The sequence below is a fragment of the Palaemon carinicauda genome, chromosome 20 (genome assembly GCF_036898095.1).
Source record: "Palaemon carinicauda isolate YSFRI2023 chromosome 20, ASM3689809v2, whole genome shotgun sequence".
Lineage (NCBI taxonomy): Eukaryota > Metazoa > Arthropoda > Malacostraca > Decapoda > Palaemonidae > Palaemon > Palaemon carinicauda.
Genome location: NC_090744.1, coordinates 9352123 through 9369622, shown reverse-complemented (window position 1 = coordinate 9369622; position 17500 = coordinate 9352123). Strand labels below are relative to the sequence as shown.

At 40.9% G+C, this 17500-nt stretch overlaps 1 pseudogene; it reads right to left on the bottom strand.

Moving 5' to 3' along the window:
* Positions 1 to 17500, bottom strand: part of LOC137614504 (nephrin-like) — a 42594-nt pseudogene that overhangs the window by 24547 nt on the left and 547 nt on the right.

Below are 17500 nucleotides of genomic sequence, written 5' to 3'. Positions count from 1 at the left end.
AATTTGAGCCTGATGTTTCTCCCCTGAATAGTTGACCACCCTTGAAGTCTGAAGTTCTATGAAGATAGACCTTTAGGCATTCTACTGGACATAGAGATGCATCTTCTTTCAGAGGGCAGATTCTCCAGGGACCCCACCTGTTGGTGGGTAACTCATTCTTGGCGAGAAACGTAGGATCCGGAAACAGGTTCAGTTCTTCCCCATCCAGGAACTGAACACGACCTGCCTCTCTCGAGAGGCTACAATTTCACTAACCCTGGCCCCGGACGCGAGTGCAAATTAGGAAAATAACTTTTTGTGTCAAATCCTTTAACGCACATTCTTCATTGCTCAACAGAGAAGCGAAATGAAGAACTTGTCTAAAGACCATGAAATGGGCTTTGGAGGTGCTGAAGGTCTGAGCCTAGCACAGGCTTTCGGGACTTTATTAAAGATCTCGTTACCTAGGTCGACCTGGAAGGCATATAGAATGGGTCTTGTCAAAGCAGACTTACACGCTGAAATCGTGTTCGCTGCCAACCCTTGACCATGGAGGTGGGGAAAAAGGATAAGCAGAAGTCTGTCAAGATCTCCTGCGGAATCTTCGCCTTGACAAAAGGCCACCCATTTTCTCCAAGATGACTCATATTGCCTTCTAGTAGATTTGCATTTATATTCCTCAAGGAAGTCTATACTGGCTTTTGAAATCCCGAAACGCTTTCTCACCGCTAGGGAGAGAAAAACATGACCTGCAGGGTCCGGGTTTTCTGTAATGAAGCGCAGACAGTTGACTTCTGGACTCGCTGGGTCAGAACTGGATCTGGTAGTGGTACAAACTTCAGCTACAGTTCCAATGCCAGGAGGAACCACACGCTGTTCGGCCACTTGTGGGCCACTATTGCCGCTACCCTTTGAAGGATCTCAGTTTGTTGAGGACCCTCAACAGAAGGTTGTGAGGAGGGAACAGATAAATCTTGGACCATCTGTTCCAGTCGAGGGACATCGCGTCCACTGCTTCCGCTAAGGGGTCCTCGTACGGGGCACGTACAGGGGCAACTTCTTGTTGTCTTTCGTCGCAAAGAGGTCTATCTGCAGTTCTGGGACTGATTCAGAATGAAGGAGAATGATCCTGCGTCTAAGGACCATTCCGACTCTATCGGTGTGAACCTGGATAGAGCGTCCGCTGTCACATTGCGGACTCCTTGAAGGTGAACTGCCGACAGGTACCACTTCTTCTTTTCCGCCAATCGGAAGACGGCCAACATCACCTGGTTGAGAGGTGGTGACCTCGATCCTTGTCGATTCAAGTATCTTACAACTACCTCGCTGTCTATTACCACTTTCTGTGGAACGAATGACACGGGGAGACTTTCTTTAAGGTAAGGAGCACTGCCCTAGCTTCTAGAAAGTTTTATGAGAAAGGTCTTGAATAGCCTGGACCAAGTCCCCTGGACTTTTTTCCGATGAGAGTGACCTCCCCATCCCTCCTTTGAGGCGTCTGAGTGAATCGTCACCGACGGAGGAGGTGGCTGAAGAAGAACCTGACATCTTTAGATGTCTGGCTTGGGACCAAGGCCTGAGAAGAGTACTTAGCCGAAGCGGCTGGTCTTCTCAGATCTCTTCACGCGTTTGATGCATAACTTCTCCAAACTCCGATTGCATCCTTTAGCTGTGCTCTAGCACTGGGTCTGTCACCGAAGCAAACTGGAGAGAGCGCAGTACTCTCTCCTGCTCGTGTCTTGATATCCTTTCGGAATCTTGAAGTCTCTTGACAGAACCCGCTATCTCCTTCCTTTTCTTCGCTGGGGTGGAGAAACGGTGTGACAAAAGGTCCCAGTGGATCTTAGCCACTGGAACTTTTGAGATGGAGAAAGTCGAGACTTTTTCTGTTGATCTTGAAGCCTAGGTACTCTAGGAACTGGATCACTGACTGGAAGCTTGCAAGCATTCTGTCTCGGATGCTGCCCACACCAACCAGTCGTCCAGGTAGGCTACTACCTGAATTCCCTTTAGGCGAAATTGTTTGAGAGCTACGCTCGCAAGCTTCGTAAAAATCCTTGGGGCTATGTTTAGCCCGAATGGCATGGCTCCGAAGGCGTGTAGTCTTCGCTGTAGCCTGAACCCTAGGTAGGGGGAGAGTCGATGGCTAATTGGAATGTGCCAGTAGGCATCTGACAAGTCTATAGAGACGGAATATGCCCTCTTGGGCAGTAAGGTCCTTATGTGTTGCTGTGTTAGCATTTTGAATTTGTAATTCACTTTGAACTTGTTAAGTGGCGACAAGTCCAGAATGACTCTGAGCTTTTCCGAGTCTTTCTTGGGAACACAAAACAGCCTCCCTTAGAAATTGATGGGCTTCACCCTTTTTCTCCAACCGTTCTTGAACGTAGTCCTCCATAACGGGGGTGGAGTGTTGGAAAAAACCGAAGGTACGGGGGTGGAGTGCTGTACCAGCTCCCGCCCAATCCATTCTTGAGTAGGCTGTGGGCCCAGGGATCGAAGGTCCACCGATCCCGAAATTTCAGAAGTCTCCCTCCTACCGGTATCACCTCACTTGGACTGTTGTCCTGAGGTCTTGCCTTCCTGACCACGACCACCCCTAAATCCCCTTCCCCTTGAGGAGCGTCTAGACGAGCCTCTGGCTGCTCCTCTAGGCTTTGCTCGGAAGGAAGTAGACTGCCCTTCGAACGCTGGGGTGAATGCCGTGGACTGTGTCGACACGGCCTGGGGTACCCACTGAAAGGTGGTCGGGGTTTGTGCCACGATCTGGGGCACTGGGGGCAATGGCAATTGCAGTTGCTGTTGCTGTCTAAGAGGCTTGGCTGGCCGAGACGGTAGCCTAGTCCTCATAGTCTTCCTCTTTGGTTGAGGACCCTCATCCGGGGAAGACTTTCTTTTGATAGCCAGGTCCCACTTCTGGAGAAGGTTTCTATTCTCCAAGGTGGCTTTATCAAAAACTTCTTTGACCAAGTCGGTAGGGAAAAAGGTCTTTTCCCCAAATGTTGGAGGAGATTAGTTTCTTTAGCTCGTGCCTCACTGTAGCCGAGGTAAACACGAACTCCCTACCAGCTCTCCTTGCCTTGACGAAGCCATAAAGGTCCTTCGTCACTGTGGCCAGATGAGGCTTGGCCACTACCATGAACATTTCATGGACCTTGGGGTCACTTGCCATCGTCTCGAGAGTAGTCTGAAGAGACATTGAGGCAGTCAGTCTTTCTTTTGTATCGAGCTCACTTCGCAAAAGAAAGTCAGACAGCTTAGGGGGGTCCTTGCCGAACTGACGTCCGGCAATATCAGCCTCCAACTTTCCACTTAGAACGTAAGATGGACGTCCTTCCAATCTTTGTGGTCCATAGGCAGGGCCAGCGACAAGGGTTTACACTCCTCTAGGGAGGGGCAAGACTTGCCGGCCTCGATTGCTTTTAGTACAGCCAGAAACCCTTTCTGTAAAAAGGGGGAAGGCTCTAGTAGGCGAGGACACAAAGGAAGGGAGCTTCCTATTCAATGCAGCTACCTTTGAGTTAGAGAAGCCCCTCTCTTTCATCGAAGATGAAAGTAGAGCTTGAGCCTTAGCATGGTCATCACTATGACCTCCTTCGGCTCTGCCTCCTCCTTTGAAGCTGGTTCCTTCCTCAGCCGGACATAACAGTCCGGATATGGTGCCTTGCTGGGCCAGAATTCCACCCTCCAGGGGAACTGAGCCCAGCATATCCGAGATGACGATCTTTCCAGTCGTCATCGACATGTGCTCAGCATACCTCCATGGGTTAGCATCCGAGCACAAAAGAAGGTCTTTCACATTGAGCTTTTCTGGGGCCCATGTGATTCTGCAAGGCACTGCCTTCGCAGTTCCATTGCAGCCGCCTTCTCCTGATTCTCCTTCTGCATTTGTTGGATAATTCCAACAATAGAAGAGAGGGCCTGTCCCAGCTCTACTGGGAGACCGGCCGATGTAGAGGGACTTGAACTTCATCCTGGGCTTCTGCAAGGAGGTCTTCCTCCTGACACCCGTCCACATCAGATATCCTGTCATTTAGCTAGATGTCTTGCATCGCGACCGCGACTTCAGCATCCATCTGGATCTGAACATAGGGGATCTCCTCTTGAGGCTGGGGAATCACTGCCTCAGCTGATGCCTTAGGGAAAAGATACACCCTCATCTTCTCACTTGGAAGATAAGGGCCAGAAGTGTACTTTTGGAAGCCCCTTACCCAGGTACGAAGCTTCTTCCTAGCTATTTAAATGTCTCATTAATCAGGTTAGTGCACACAGTACATACCTGAGGGTCCCAATACCGGAGATCATCCTTGGAGACAGCGTATGCTGCGTGTCTCCTACAAAACTCATGTCCGCAGAGGTTCTTGCTGCTGACATTGCAGAAAGCACTTCCCCACTTCGGAGTGTCCTTCTGTAAAGAGAAGAAATTTCCATGAGTATCAAGTGAACTATGTATCACTGGATATGCATAGTATAGCATAACAATTCATAAATGAAAGACACACACTTGTGTTTCCCTCACAACCCATTGTTGCAGCCTTCCAGATAATAAAATCAAAAAATTGGTTTATCTCTACTAGAGTAACCAATGCAAGGTTTCCATAGGAAACAGGTGGAGCTCACACCTAGGCAATGATTTTAAAATCCTGGATAATAGACGGGGAAGAACTCTGCTTCCTGTCTGAGGGCAACAGCAAAGGGCTGTGTAAGAAAACACAATAGTGTTAGAAGATACAGTGCTGTACCTAAACTTTTACTATAGTTTTCTTCTTACTGTATATGCTATACAGAAGAATACTAGTACAGTATAGGAGGATGTGTGCCGGCCTGCCTTTGCCGGCCGGCACACACCACAATTAGCTTTAAAGTATACTACTTAACAGCTATAGGGCGGCAGCCCTCTGGTTCAAATGCCTGTGCCGGCGGCAGCAGCTGCCGGCCAGCAACAGCCAGTGTTGGCCGGCAATGATTGCCGGCCAGCAACTACACAAGGTAGTACCCAGCTGCCGGCCACACTCTTGGTGACCGGCAGACAAGGACTGACATAAGCCGGCCGGCAAAGGTACGAGACCGATGCCAGCCGGCAGCAAAAGAACCAGAAGACTACCCCTGCCCGGCTGCCGGCCTCATAGGCCGGCAGCCGGCCTCATAGGCCGGCTGCCGGGACAGGTACAGCACTAGAAGAAAAAGGAATGGATGCCGGGATAAGAGTGTACACGACCCCCAAAGCCCGGCAACCGAAAGAGTGCATATAAGGAAGGGGAGAAACTTAATTCAGGCTTCCTTGAGCAATGCCGTCCGGCTCTGTCGGCAGGCATGGATGAGGGACCAAGAGAGGTCCGGGCAGCACTCGAAAACATAAGACCCTTGCCGGCCAGCATCTCAGCCGGCCGGCAATGGCCTTAGTCAATTCCATATCCCAACCTATACTAGGTCCAGAAGTAGAATGACGTACAGTACAGTAATACCCCTGCCAGCCAGCTCTGCCGGCCGGCAAGGTACAGTACAGTAATGGCAAGGCCATTACGGAGATAGAGGGGGAAGGGACAAAAGGGTCCTGCCAACCTTGCTTTAGTGACAGATCACCCGCAGCCAAGAACTCTGTCTTAGCCTAAGGGAGATCTAAGGGAAAGGGCCAGCAATACTTGCCAGCTTCCCAAAGCACCAAAGCAAGGAAGGCGTTGCTATTCCCAAGGGAAGATTTTATCCTCCCCAAGAACAGCAACAGGACTTAGTCTGGTCGATCACAAAAGGAGGAATCATACTACAGAAACCTTCGATAGTGACCTAAGGGAGCTAAGCTCCCTTTATAAGTGTTAGGTCAGCGAGGGGAACTCTGCCCCAAGCCAGACAACACGGACTCAGACTAAAAAACTCTGTTGTTCTGTCCCTCTTTGAACCAGACTCTGCTGGAACAGGAAGGTACAGTAACACCCTAGTATAGTTTTATCGAAAATAAATTCGGAAAAAACCACTTAGGGATAAGCCCAAGGCTTAAACAGAGGGAAAGGGATTGCATACCTTCTCCGAAGAAAAGAAAGCAACCGGGGAGAATAATAAAGTATACTAAGGCTCCATAAGCAATTAACCTAGGCACCAAGAGAATCGATTACCTAATTCACCGAAACTCTCACGTATACAATCTTGGAAATATTCCACACAGTCTAAAATGTATAAAAAAATAGCCTAAAGCTTTAATAAACTTTTAATTACACTCGGAAAAACCAAAATCATGCATTAAGTACTAGGACCAAACGACTAGGCTACATGGCCTAGCGTAGGCCAGAATGGCGAATACTTCGCCAAATAATACTAAGCACGAAAGGAAATCCTATGTAAAGCTAAATAGCTAAAATTTATTAAGCAAAACAACCAGGAATGTCACTCTGACTAACTAATTTATACCTAGCGAGTGACAGTGTCCAGGACACCTCTGGTAGGCTACGGCTCTTGAATCAAAGATTAATCCTATTAATCACTCAAAATTTTACCAAGAGCCTACATTTATACATAACAGACACTATACTCAACTTATCCGAGGCCAACGAAGACGGAGAAGCCATGAAAAGTTGAATAAATCCAAGATTTGCGAGAAAAACAGGAAAAAACACCGAGTTGTTAAGCTACGCAAAAAGGAATACAGATGGCGCCAGGATTGGCGCCAGGCACGCATACGAATCGGGGGATTGGGAGGCCTTGGGAGCGGCTCCCCCCTTTTTCTTCCCGAATTCGTATCTCGTCAATCTCCCTCTTACGAGACGAATCTCTATTTAGGTAGTAGATTGCCATGTGACGTGTCTAGAATACGTCCTCTGATATGTCGCGATATCCCTTTCACGAGGGATACTCGCTCCAGGAGTTAGAATTCTGGTACCTTAAGGTAAATTCTCTGGGAATATCGCCGTAGTTGTAATATACCCTAGGAAGCTACCCTATAGGAACTTCCATCAGGACGACATGGCTTGAGCCCAAAAATATATATATATATATATATATATATATATATATATATATATATATATATATATATATATATATATATATACATATATATAAATGTGTGTGTGTTATGTGCCTATCTTTATCTAATTATACATTAATTTACATATGATTAAAGAACCCTCTACCATAAATATGACATAGAATATAATACCTCCTATCAAATATTAACAGATATTACTGCAGCCAACAAATATTTCAGCATTGCTCAAACTTTCTCCAAAACGGCCCCGAACGTTGGCAATGGCAATCCCTATTGTACTCAAGTAGGTACTGGATCATTGTGCAGTGTTACCTCAGTTAAAAACTAACAATTGCAATAAGAGAAAACTGCCTGCGTACTCATAAAAGATGACAAGTATAACAACAACCTTGTCGAGTTCAGTCCCTGGTTCTGTCTTCTTTTTAAATGTTAGATTTTGTTTCAGATTCATTTTTGATTTGATGATTTTGGGGATAGAGATAATAGCATTAATGCTTATGAAATCTGAGGATTTATCCACACACTCACACACACACGCACACACATATACATATCACACACACACACACACATATATATATATATATATATATATATATATATATATATATATATATATATATATATATATATATATATGTGTGTGTGTGTGTGTGTGTGTATATATAAATATATATATATAGATATATATATATATATATATATATATATATATATATATATATATATATATATATATATATATATAGATATATATATATATATATATATATATATATATACATAAAGCTTATATATATATATATATATATATATATATATATATATATATATATATATATATATATATATATATATATATATATATATATGCATATATATACATATAGCGTATATATATTTATAAACAGTATATGCATACATTGTATACACACACACATCTATATATATATATATATATATATATATATATATATATATATATATATATATATATATATATATATATATATATATATGTATGTATATATATATATATATATATATATATATATATATATATATATATATATATATATATATATATATATATATATATATATATATATACAGTATATATATATACACATGTATTTGTACATATAAGTGTATGTGTATGTAAATGTAAATGCACCTATTTCTAACAAGTTTAAGATAATCTTTTTGTCTAATCATACCTAATTATGATACTTTAAAAAATGATTCATTTTCCTATCCATATCTGGTTATGATACTTTTAAAATTGCTTCAGTAAAGACCCTAAGATTATTTCACCCAAAACTTCGTCCATGATGCCATAGTTTTCAGAAAAGTTTTTCCGAAAATATCATCAACATCACTGGAATTTTCATCCTAATATTTCATTGCCTTGTTGAAAGGCTGACTTCATGTTTTGTCTCCATCGTTACTTTTCTTCTTGAGTTATTCACCCATTTCTCAGCTACAATATTGGTTCTCCTCTTTACTCACAGTTTATTTAGGACAGAGGAAATGAATAATAAGAAATCTTTATTCGTTGGGGTATGACTACTTTTATTCTGTTAGTTCCTTTTGTTCTATCATTGATTTTATTTAGTATACTATAGATTCTATATCCTAATGTATATATATATATATATATATATATATATATATATATATATATATATATATATATATATATATATATATATATATATATATATATATATATATATATAGATATATATACACATATGTATATTATATATATATATATATATATATATATATATATATATATATATATATATATATATATATATATATATATATAACAAAAATGCAGCTGTTTCTATCCAACTGTAGGACAAAGGCCTCAGACATGTACTTATTCATGTCTGTGGTTTGGCCAACTACACACACTTACGGACAAGCACACATAATACAGTATAAATATATATATATATATATATATATATATATATATATATATATATATATATATATATATATATATATATATATATATATGTTTGATATACCCATAATCCTATACCCAAGATATTATGAATACCTTTCACATTCAGGAAATTATAATCAAGCACCATAAAATGTAGAACTATTAATCTTTTTTTAATATCCCCATTCATAACTTCACCGAACATTAACCCAATATACACTAAACTATAATTCTATAAAAATCTCTATGGATCAAAGCAAATCCTACATACGATTTCACAGTGCTCAATATGTTTGTACCTTGCCATCAAAGCTAATCCAATAATCTCTGCCATTAATACTGAATATAAGCTCTCCACTGTACCAACCGTGTTTCACACAATTGTACATAATTCCTTTTGTATATATTATGCTTGTATCTTCGCTCCTCCCTCGCACTAAAACGAACATGAAAATTCCTGTCTGGTTTTTCCTCTGTGATATTGTCTGTCTTGTGAACTTGTCATGTCCTGTTGCCTTGAGGTTTTGTATATAAAGAGAGTGTTCCACAACAATATAACTCAGTCGTTTCCAATCTGCCTTTGATTTCACAACTCCTCTCTCGGCCCGTCACATTGGTGACCCCGGAAGTCGACTCGCTCCCACCGCCTTCCACCCCCACCCCCTCGCCCCTTCATCGTTGGTACTATGGCGGACTCTACGGCAGTTGGTGCTGCGGCCGCTCCATTCAAACTTTCATCGTTTGCCAGCGGAGAGGCGTTTGCTTGGTTTCAGCGCGCACAAGTCCAGTTTCGTATCAGGGGCGTGACTCGCTCAACCACCAAAGCGGATGATGTTCTCGTGGCGATACCCGAGGACACCTTCCCAGAAATATCCGACTGGCTTTGTGAACAAGGAGACACCCCAATAGCGTATGACGACCTAAAATCATACCTTCTGCAACAGTACTCTCCGTCACCAGCCGCCCGTATAGCAAAGCTTTTTCAGCTCTCGCAACAACCGTTGGGGGACCAAAGGGCTTCGCTTGCCCTCAGGGAAATGACCAGTATCGCTCGCCTTCAACCTGCCGCAGACGGCTCTCCTCGTGAGGTGAACCTACTCCGTGCCCTTTGGATACGCCGTTTACCTGAACCTGTGCGCGCTGCCATACCCGATGTCGATAGTTTACCCATAAAGGACTTGATGACCAAAGCCGACGCCCTTATGGACAGCCACTTCAAGACCTCCATCAACGCCTCCACCCCTAACGACGAGGATGCCTATTCAACGTCAACCGAAGCTGACATGAATGCCGTAGGACATACACGCCTACCCCGTGATGTGCCGAAGCGGCGACAAAGCCGCCCACCACCCACCAATCGCTCGCGCCCCAACGAACGACTTCTATAGCCACTTACTACCTCCCATCCGCCGCAGTTTTGCTACTACCACTTCAGATTCGGGGCAACCGCGAAGAAATGTGCCAAAGATTGTCAGTGGCCAAAAAACGTGTAAGTAGGCCATCGCTTGTGGCGGTGGCCTCCCATGTTTCTAATCTTTTCTTTTTACAGGATGCAGGAACGGGCGTGCGATTTTTGGTAGACACGGGTGCTTGTCGTTCTCTTTTGCCAAGGAAACTCTTCAAGGCACAACGTAGTCTGTCTACATCTGCCGACGTCCGCTTGGTAGCTGCCAACGGATCTGCAATACCCACCTACGGTTACGAGAGCCTCACATTATCGTTCGGAAACGGTAAATTCAATAGGAAGTTTCTCGTTGCTGACGTCACAATGCCAATCCTCGGTGCGGATTTCCTCTCTCATTTCCACCTTCTGGTCGATGTCGCCCACCGACGATTGGTCAACGCAGACTCGTACTTGTCGACACCTCTTCAACCCGCCCCCTCTAACCTCGCTCTCCACATCAGCGCACCCACGGATGCCTACGCCCACCTCCTCACGTCGTACCCGGAAGTTTTCCGTCCAGAACTTTGCCAAACGCCCATGGTTCCTGCCAAGCACGGTATTTATCACCATATCAAGACGACGGGACCCCCAGTCTTCGCAAAATTCAGACGTCTGGCACCAGAACGATTGGCAGCCGCCAAACAGACGTTCGCCGAAATGGAGAAAATGGGCCTTTGCCAAAAGGCCTCCAGCCCATGGTCGTCACCCTTACACATCGTTCAGAAGAAAGACGGCTCCCTCCGTCCGTGCGGGGATTACAGGCGCCTGAACATGCAAACAGAACCGGATCACTACCCCCTCCCAAACATTGCCGATGTAACCTCCTACCTGCACAAAGCAAAGGTTTTCTCTACGCTCGACCTCCTGAAGGGGTATTATCAGGTGCCTATGAACCCAGAAGACATCCCCAAGACCGCCATCACCACTCCGTTTGCCACATACACCTTCAATTACTCCTGTTTTGGCCTTCGTAATGCTGGGGCAACGTTTCAACGTCTCATGGATGGCATCTTAGGGGACCTCCCTTTCTGTGTATGTTATGTGGACGACATACTTGTGTTCTCCTCCTCAAAAGAGGAACACCTCCGTCACCTGCGCATCGTGCTCGACCGCCTGCAACAAAACGGTCTTGTAGTCCGGTACGACAAGTGTACCTTTGGCGCCAACGAAGTGTCGTTCTTAGGGCACCGTATCACTCCTGAAGGAGTCCATCCCCTCCCTGAGAAGGTAGCAGCCGTTCAGAATTTCCCAACGCCCTCGACCGTCAAAGCTCTGCAGGAATTCTTGGGCATGATCAACTATTATCACCGTTTTCTGCCAGCCATTACCGCCACTCTTGCTCCCCTCTACGCCTCCCTCAAGGGCAAGCCAAAGGACCTGAAGTGGGGTCCCCTTCAAGAAGCAGCCTTCTGCAATGCAAAAAAGGCCCTATCAACTGCTGCGGCTCTCACTTTTCCTATCCCACACGCCCCTCTCCTTCTCTCCACTGATGCCAGCGACGTCGCTATTGGTGCAGTACTCGAGCAGGTGGTCAAAGGTTCGCCCCGCCCATTAGCCTTCTTCAGCAGAAAACTGTCCAAGGCAAAATCGGGTTATTCTACCTTCGATCGAGAATTGCTGGCGGTGCACTTGGCTGTCCGTCACTTTCGCCATTTCTTAGAAGGTACGCCCTTCGTCATTCGCACAGACCACATGCCTCTGGTGCACGCCTTCACTCGACAGTCTGACGCCTGGTCCGCCCGTCAACGCCGACATCTCTCCGCTGTGGCTGAATACAATTGCACCCTCCAATACGTCCCTGGGAAAATGAATCCCGTTGCCGATGCCCTGTCAAGAAACACGTTGGCTGCCGTTCAACTGGGATTGGATTACAACGCCCTGGCTGAAGCCCAATGACAGGATCCAGAGTATCAAGCTTGTAGGACATCCTGCACGTCCCTCCGTTGGGAGGATTTTCCCCTCGAAAACTCCAACACCACCCTCCTCTGTGACGTCAGTACTGGTAAACCGCGACCTTGGATTCCTGCTCCCATGCGCCGACAGGTGTTTGATTTCATCCACGGCCTTTCACATCCCTCGTGCCGTTCTACTGCACAGCTGCTGAAGGCAAAGCTCTTTTGGCACGGCATTTCTAAGGATGCTAAGGATTGGGTCCGTGCCTGTACTTCTTGCCAAACTTCCAAAGTACATCGACACACGGATTCAGGAGTGGGCACCTTTCCTCAACCTCAGCGTCGTTTCGCACACATTCACGTCGACGTTGTAGGCCCCCTACCCACATCACAAGGACATCGTTACCTGTTTACCGTCATCGACCGCTCCACTCGTTGGCCTGAAGCCATTCCCATGGAAACCGCAACGTTCGCCTCATGTACATCTGCCTTACTCTCTGGATGGATTTCAAGATTCGGTATCCCTGAGCATATTACTTCTGACAGGGGAACCACTTTCACCTCTCAATTATGGACGTCATTAGCGAATCTCCTGGGCATCACCCTACATCACACAACGGCCTACAACCCCGCTGCCAATGGAATGGTTGAATGTTTTCATCGCACCCTCAAAGCAGCTTTGATGTCCCGCTGCAAGGATTGCAACTGGTTTACTCAGCTTCCCTGGGTCCTCCTTGGACTAAGGACCACTCCTAAAGACGCCCTCGACGTCTCGGCAGCCGAAATGGTGTATGGCGACCCGTTGGTCGTCCCTGCCGAGTTTTTTCCTTCTACAACCTCCTCCGACGATCTCCAGCGCATGCGTCACGTCGTGGGAAAATTTACTCCGTGCCGCCAGACTTACAAGCCCCCAGCGAAGCATCACATACCAACGGACTTGCACTCTGCAACGCACGTCTTCCTGCGCAACGACACCAGCAAGCCACCGTTAACACCCCCTTACACGGGACCTTTCCTTGTGATCCGACGCAGTCCTAAAGCATTCCTCCTAAACATTCGGGGCAAAGAAGACTGGGTCTCCATTGATCGTCTAAAACCTGCTTATCTTCTGCAAGATGACCCGCCTACAGTTCGCCTCTCTAGATCAGGGCGCCCTATTTAACATGTACAGTATGTCATTTTTAGGGGGGGAGCCATGTACCAACCGTGTTTCACACAATTGTACATAATTCCTTTTGTATATATTATGCTTGTATCTTCACTCCTCCCTCGCACTAAAACGAACATGAAAATTCCTGTCTGGTTTTTCCTCTGTGATATTGTCTGTCTTGTGAACTTGTCATGTCCTGTTGCCTTGAGGTTTTGTATATAAGGAGAGTGTTCCACAACAATATAACTCAGTCGTTTCCAATCTGCCTTTGATTTCACAACTCCTCTCTCGGCCCGTCACACCACTCTGTCAACATATTACTCGATCTAATGATGGAAATCCTTTTATATGGAATTTACCTTTTCTAGTAACTTGACAAGGGCTCCTGGCTGGGTGGGGGTGGGTGGCATGAAGGGGGTAAGGTCCTTTAGGGGGCCGTAGGGAGGGAGAGAAGGGACTAGCGTTAATGTCAATTTTAGAACAAAAAAGTTCAAGTTCAACCAATTGGTGTTTAGGTGGACTACCATTCATGTGAATTTTAGAGAAAAAAAATGAATAATTGAAAGCTGGTATCAATTATGATATTGTAAAAAAAAAAGATTAACAAATTTCAACTACCTGGGGAATAGCAATGAGGTTAAATTTAGAAAATAAATAATTGAAGTTCAACAAATAAAAGTTTAACCAATTGGGTGGCTAGTGTTGATGTCAATTTTAGAAAAAAAATAAAAGTTGAATTAATTTTAGTGGGCTTAGCATGAATGTTAATATTCGATTATTTTTAACTAATTGGAAAGTAATAATCGTTTGCAGAGATGAAAGTTTTTTTACTCAGTACCATAAAAAAATAAACGTTAATAGAAATTTAGGATTGAAATAACTTACCCAAGACAGTAACGTTAGCTGAAGCCCAAAGGGCGCTCGTTTTAGCCGTAGGACCAACTTGGCACTGGTATTCCCCGTCATCCTCAAGTGTGATCCCGTGAATGATAAGGTGGTGTTCACCCTTGCTGGAGTCTCCGGAGTACGAGTATCTTGGGTAGCCCGGTACATCTCGCTCAAAGCCTGAAAGATATTCAAGAAATCATGGATAGTTACCTCAAAAGTATATAAATTCAGTAATATGGAGATGTAGTGTATGTGTATATAAGAAATACATACTTATATACATATATGTGTACATATGTACGTTTATGCATATATATATATATATATATATATATATATATATGTATATATATATATATATATATATATATATATATATATATATATAGATAGATAGATAGATAGATAGATAGATAGATATAGATTTATATATATATATACATATATGTATGTATATATATATATATATATATATATATATATATATATATATATATATATATATTCATATTTACACATTTATGCATACACACACACACACACACATATATATATATATATATATATATATATATATATATATATATATATATATATATATATATATATATATACATATTTATTTATATATTTATATATAGTGTATATATACATATATATATATATATATATATATATATATATATATATATATATATATATATATATATATATATATGTGTGTGTGTGTGTGTGTGTGTGTGTGTGTGTACATATATATGAAGAGATTAAGCAAAACAAAAAGTTCCTATCAGTTTATCTAATGATTCAAAAATCCACTGTCTCTCTCTCTCTCTCTCTCTCTCTCTCTCTCTCTCTCTCTCTCTCTCTCTCTCTCTCTCTCTCTCTCATTAAGCTAACGAGCCTTGACTCTTAGTGCAGTTCACCATTTTCTCGTCTTTGTTATATATAGTATATGGGGCAAAACATTGCTATAAGACTGACTTACGACATCCTTTCAGATCTACTAAGATTATAGAAGGAAGTTTATATATATATATATATATATATATATATATATATATATATATATATATATATATATATATATATATATATATATATATATATGTGTGTGTGTGTGTGTGTGTGTGTGTGTGTGTTTATACATACATATTTATGTATGCATAAATATGTATGAATGTATGTTTGTATATATGTATATATGTATGTCTGCTTAGCTGGTAGTAATACCACACCAATTTCACAATAGCATATGTATGTGTATTCACCGATATTTTATATAGATTTTATGCATTAATAGTTATATGTACATACTACCGATATAAGACAAATTAGCATTGCATTTCATTCATACTTAACACCACTGGTGTTATGAAAATAGATATAGAAATACCTTCAAAACTCTACCATCAAATAAAGAAAAAAATCATAATAATCTTCAAAAAGATTTTTTTTTATGTAGATATTTACTAAAATCATGGATTCACAATATACCCAAATTAAGAAACATTTATAAATGATGGTTAACATTTCAGAATTAAAAAAAAATTCTTAGAGACATCGTAAGGACAATATTTTAGAAATTTCTTTAATATATTAGTCAAATTAATTTATACATAATTTTCCCAAGCTTAAATGACAACAATGGTGGAGGGAAATTACAAAATTTAAATTAATTCCATAAAATGTAAGTACAATACCAAAGAACAATTTAGTCTAAAGATCTATTTAATCATCCCATTGTACATTTATATTTCATCACCACGTTACTTAACTCCCCCGAGTTAATCTGACAAGTAACTCGAAACTACAGCCAAAGGTTAGCTATAAAGAATTAAACTTTTACTTTTCTAAATCCGGACGATTGCTTTTACTTTGTCCTAAATTTTGGTTATGGTTTCTTCCATTCTTTTATTTCCCAGCCATCACATTTTTTCTAGCTGTCATAAAATATAGCAACGTTGCATTGGGTTTATGACCAAGAGGATTAGGTTTTCATTTCCAGCGCAAGAAGGGTTAATATCCCTGGTGATACGCAGAGTTATTTCAATACATACATACATATATATATATATATATATATATATATATATATATATATATATATATATATATATATATATATATATATATATATATGTATGTATATATATATATATATATATATATATATATATATATATATATATATATATATCCGGACTATAACCTTATGTGTATTATAACTATGGAGCTAGATTATTGTTTTGTATTTACTAATTTGTTTTCAATAATATATACACACACATATATATATATATATATATATATATATATATATATATATATATATATATATATATATATATATATATATATATATTTATATGTATATATGTTATTATATATATATACATACACACACACACACATATATATATATATATATATATATATATATATATATATATATATATATATATATATATATATATATTTATATGTATATATGTTATTATATATATATATATATATATATATATATATATATATATATATATACATACACACACACATATATATATATATATATATATATATATATATATATATATATATATATATATATATATATATATATATATATATAAAATATGTTTATCCCGGTCGAGAGATTTTTAGTATTTTTTGACGCAGATTTGGCAATGAGTTTTTGTGAGCATAGCTGTACTATCACATCATCCATATTTGATAAGGGGCTTAGCATAATGTAAATATGTATTAGCCTTCAGGGATAATCGTTTTAGTAATTCCATGCCTAAAATTTTGGAAATTAGGCAATGCTGAATTTAGTTACCATAAGCTGGAGCTTTTGTTTATAGGCTATAGCATTGGGAATATTGGTGAATAGTGATAATTATTGATATATTACAAAAAGGTAATTGGAACAATGGCCTACCAAAAATTTTGAAAATTAAGCATTGCTATATTTACTTAACAATGTCAGTTACCTTGAGTATAGGATATAACATTGTATATATCAATGATTGGTGATAACTATAAGTATAAAGGTAACTTAAAAAACTTCCTAGCAAAAATATTGGAAAATATGGCAATTGGCAATGCTAAATTTACTTAACAATGACAGTTACCTTGAGTATAGACTACAGAATTGTAATTATTGATGAAGAGTAATAATTACCAACATATTACAAAAAGATGATAA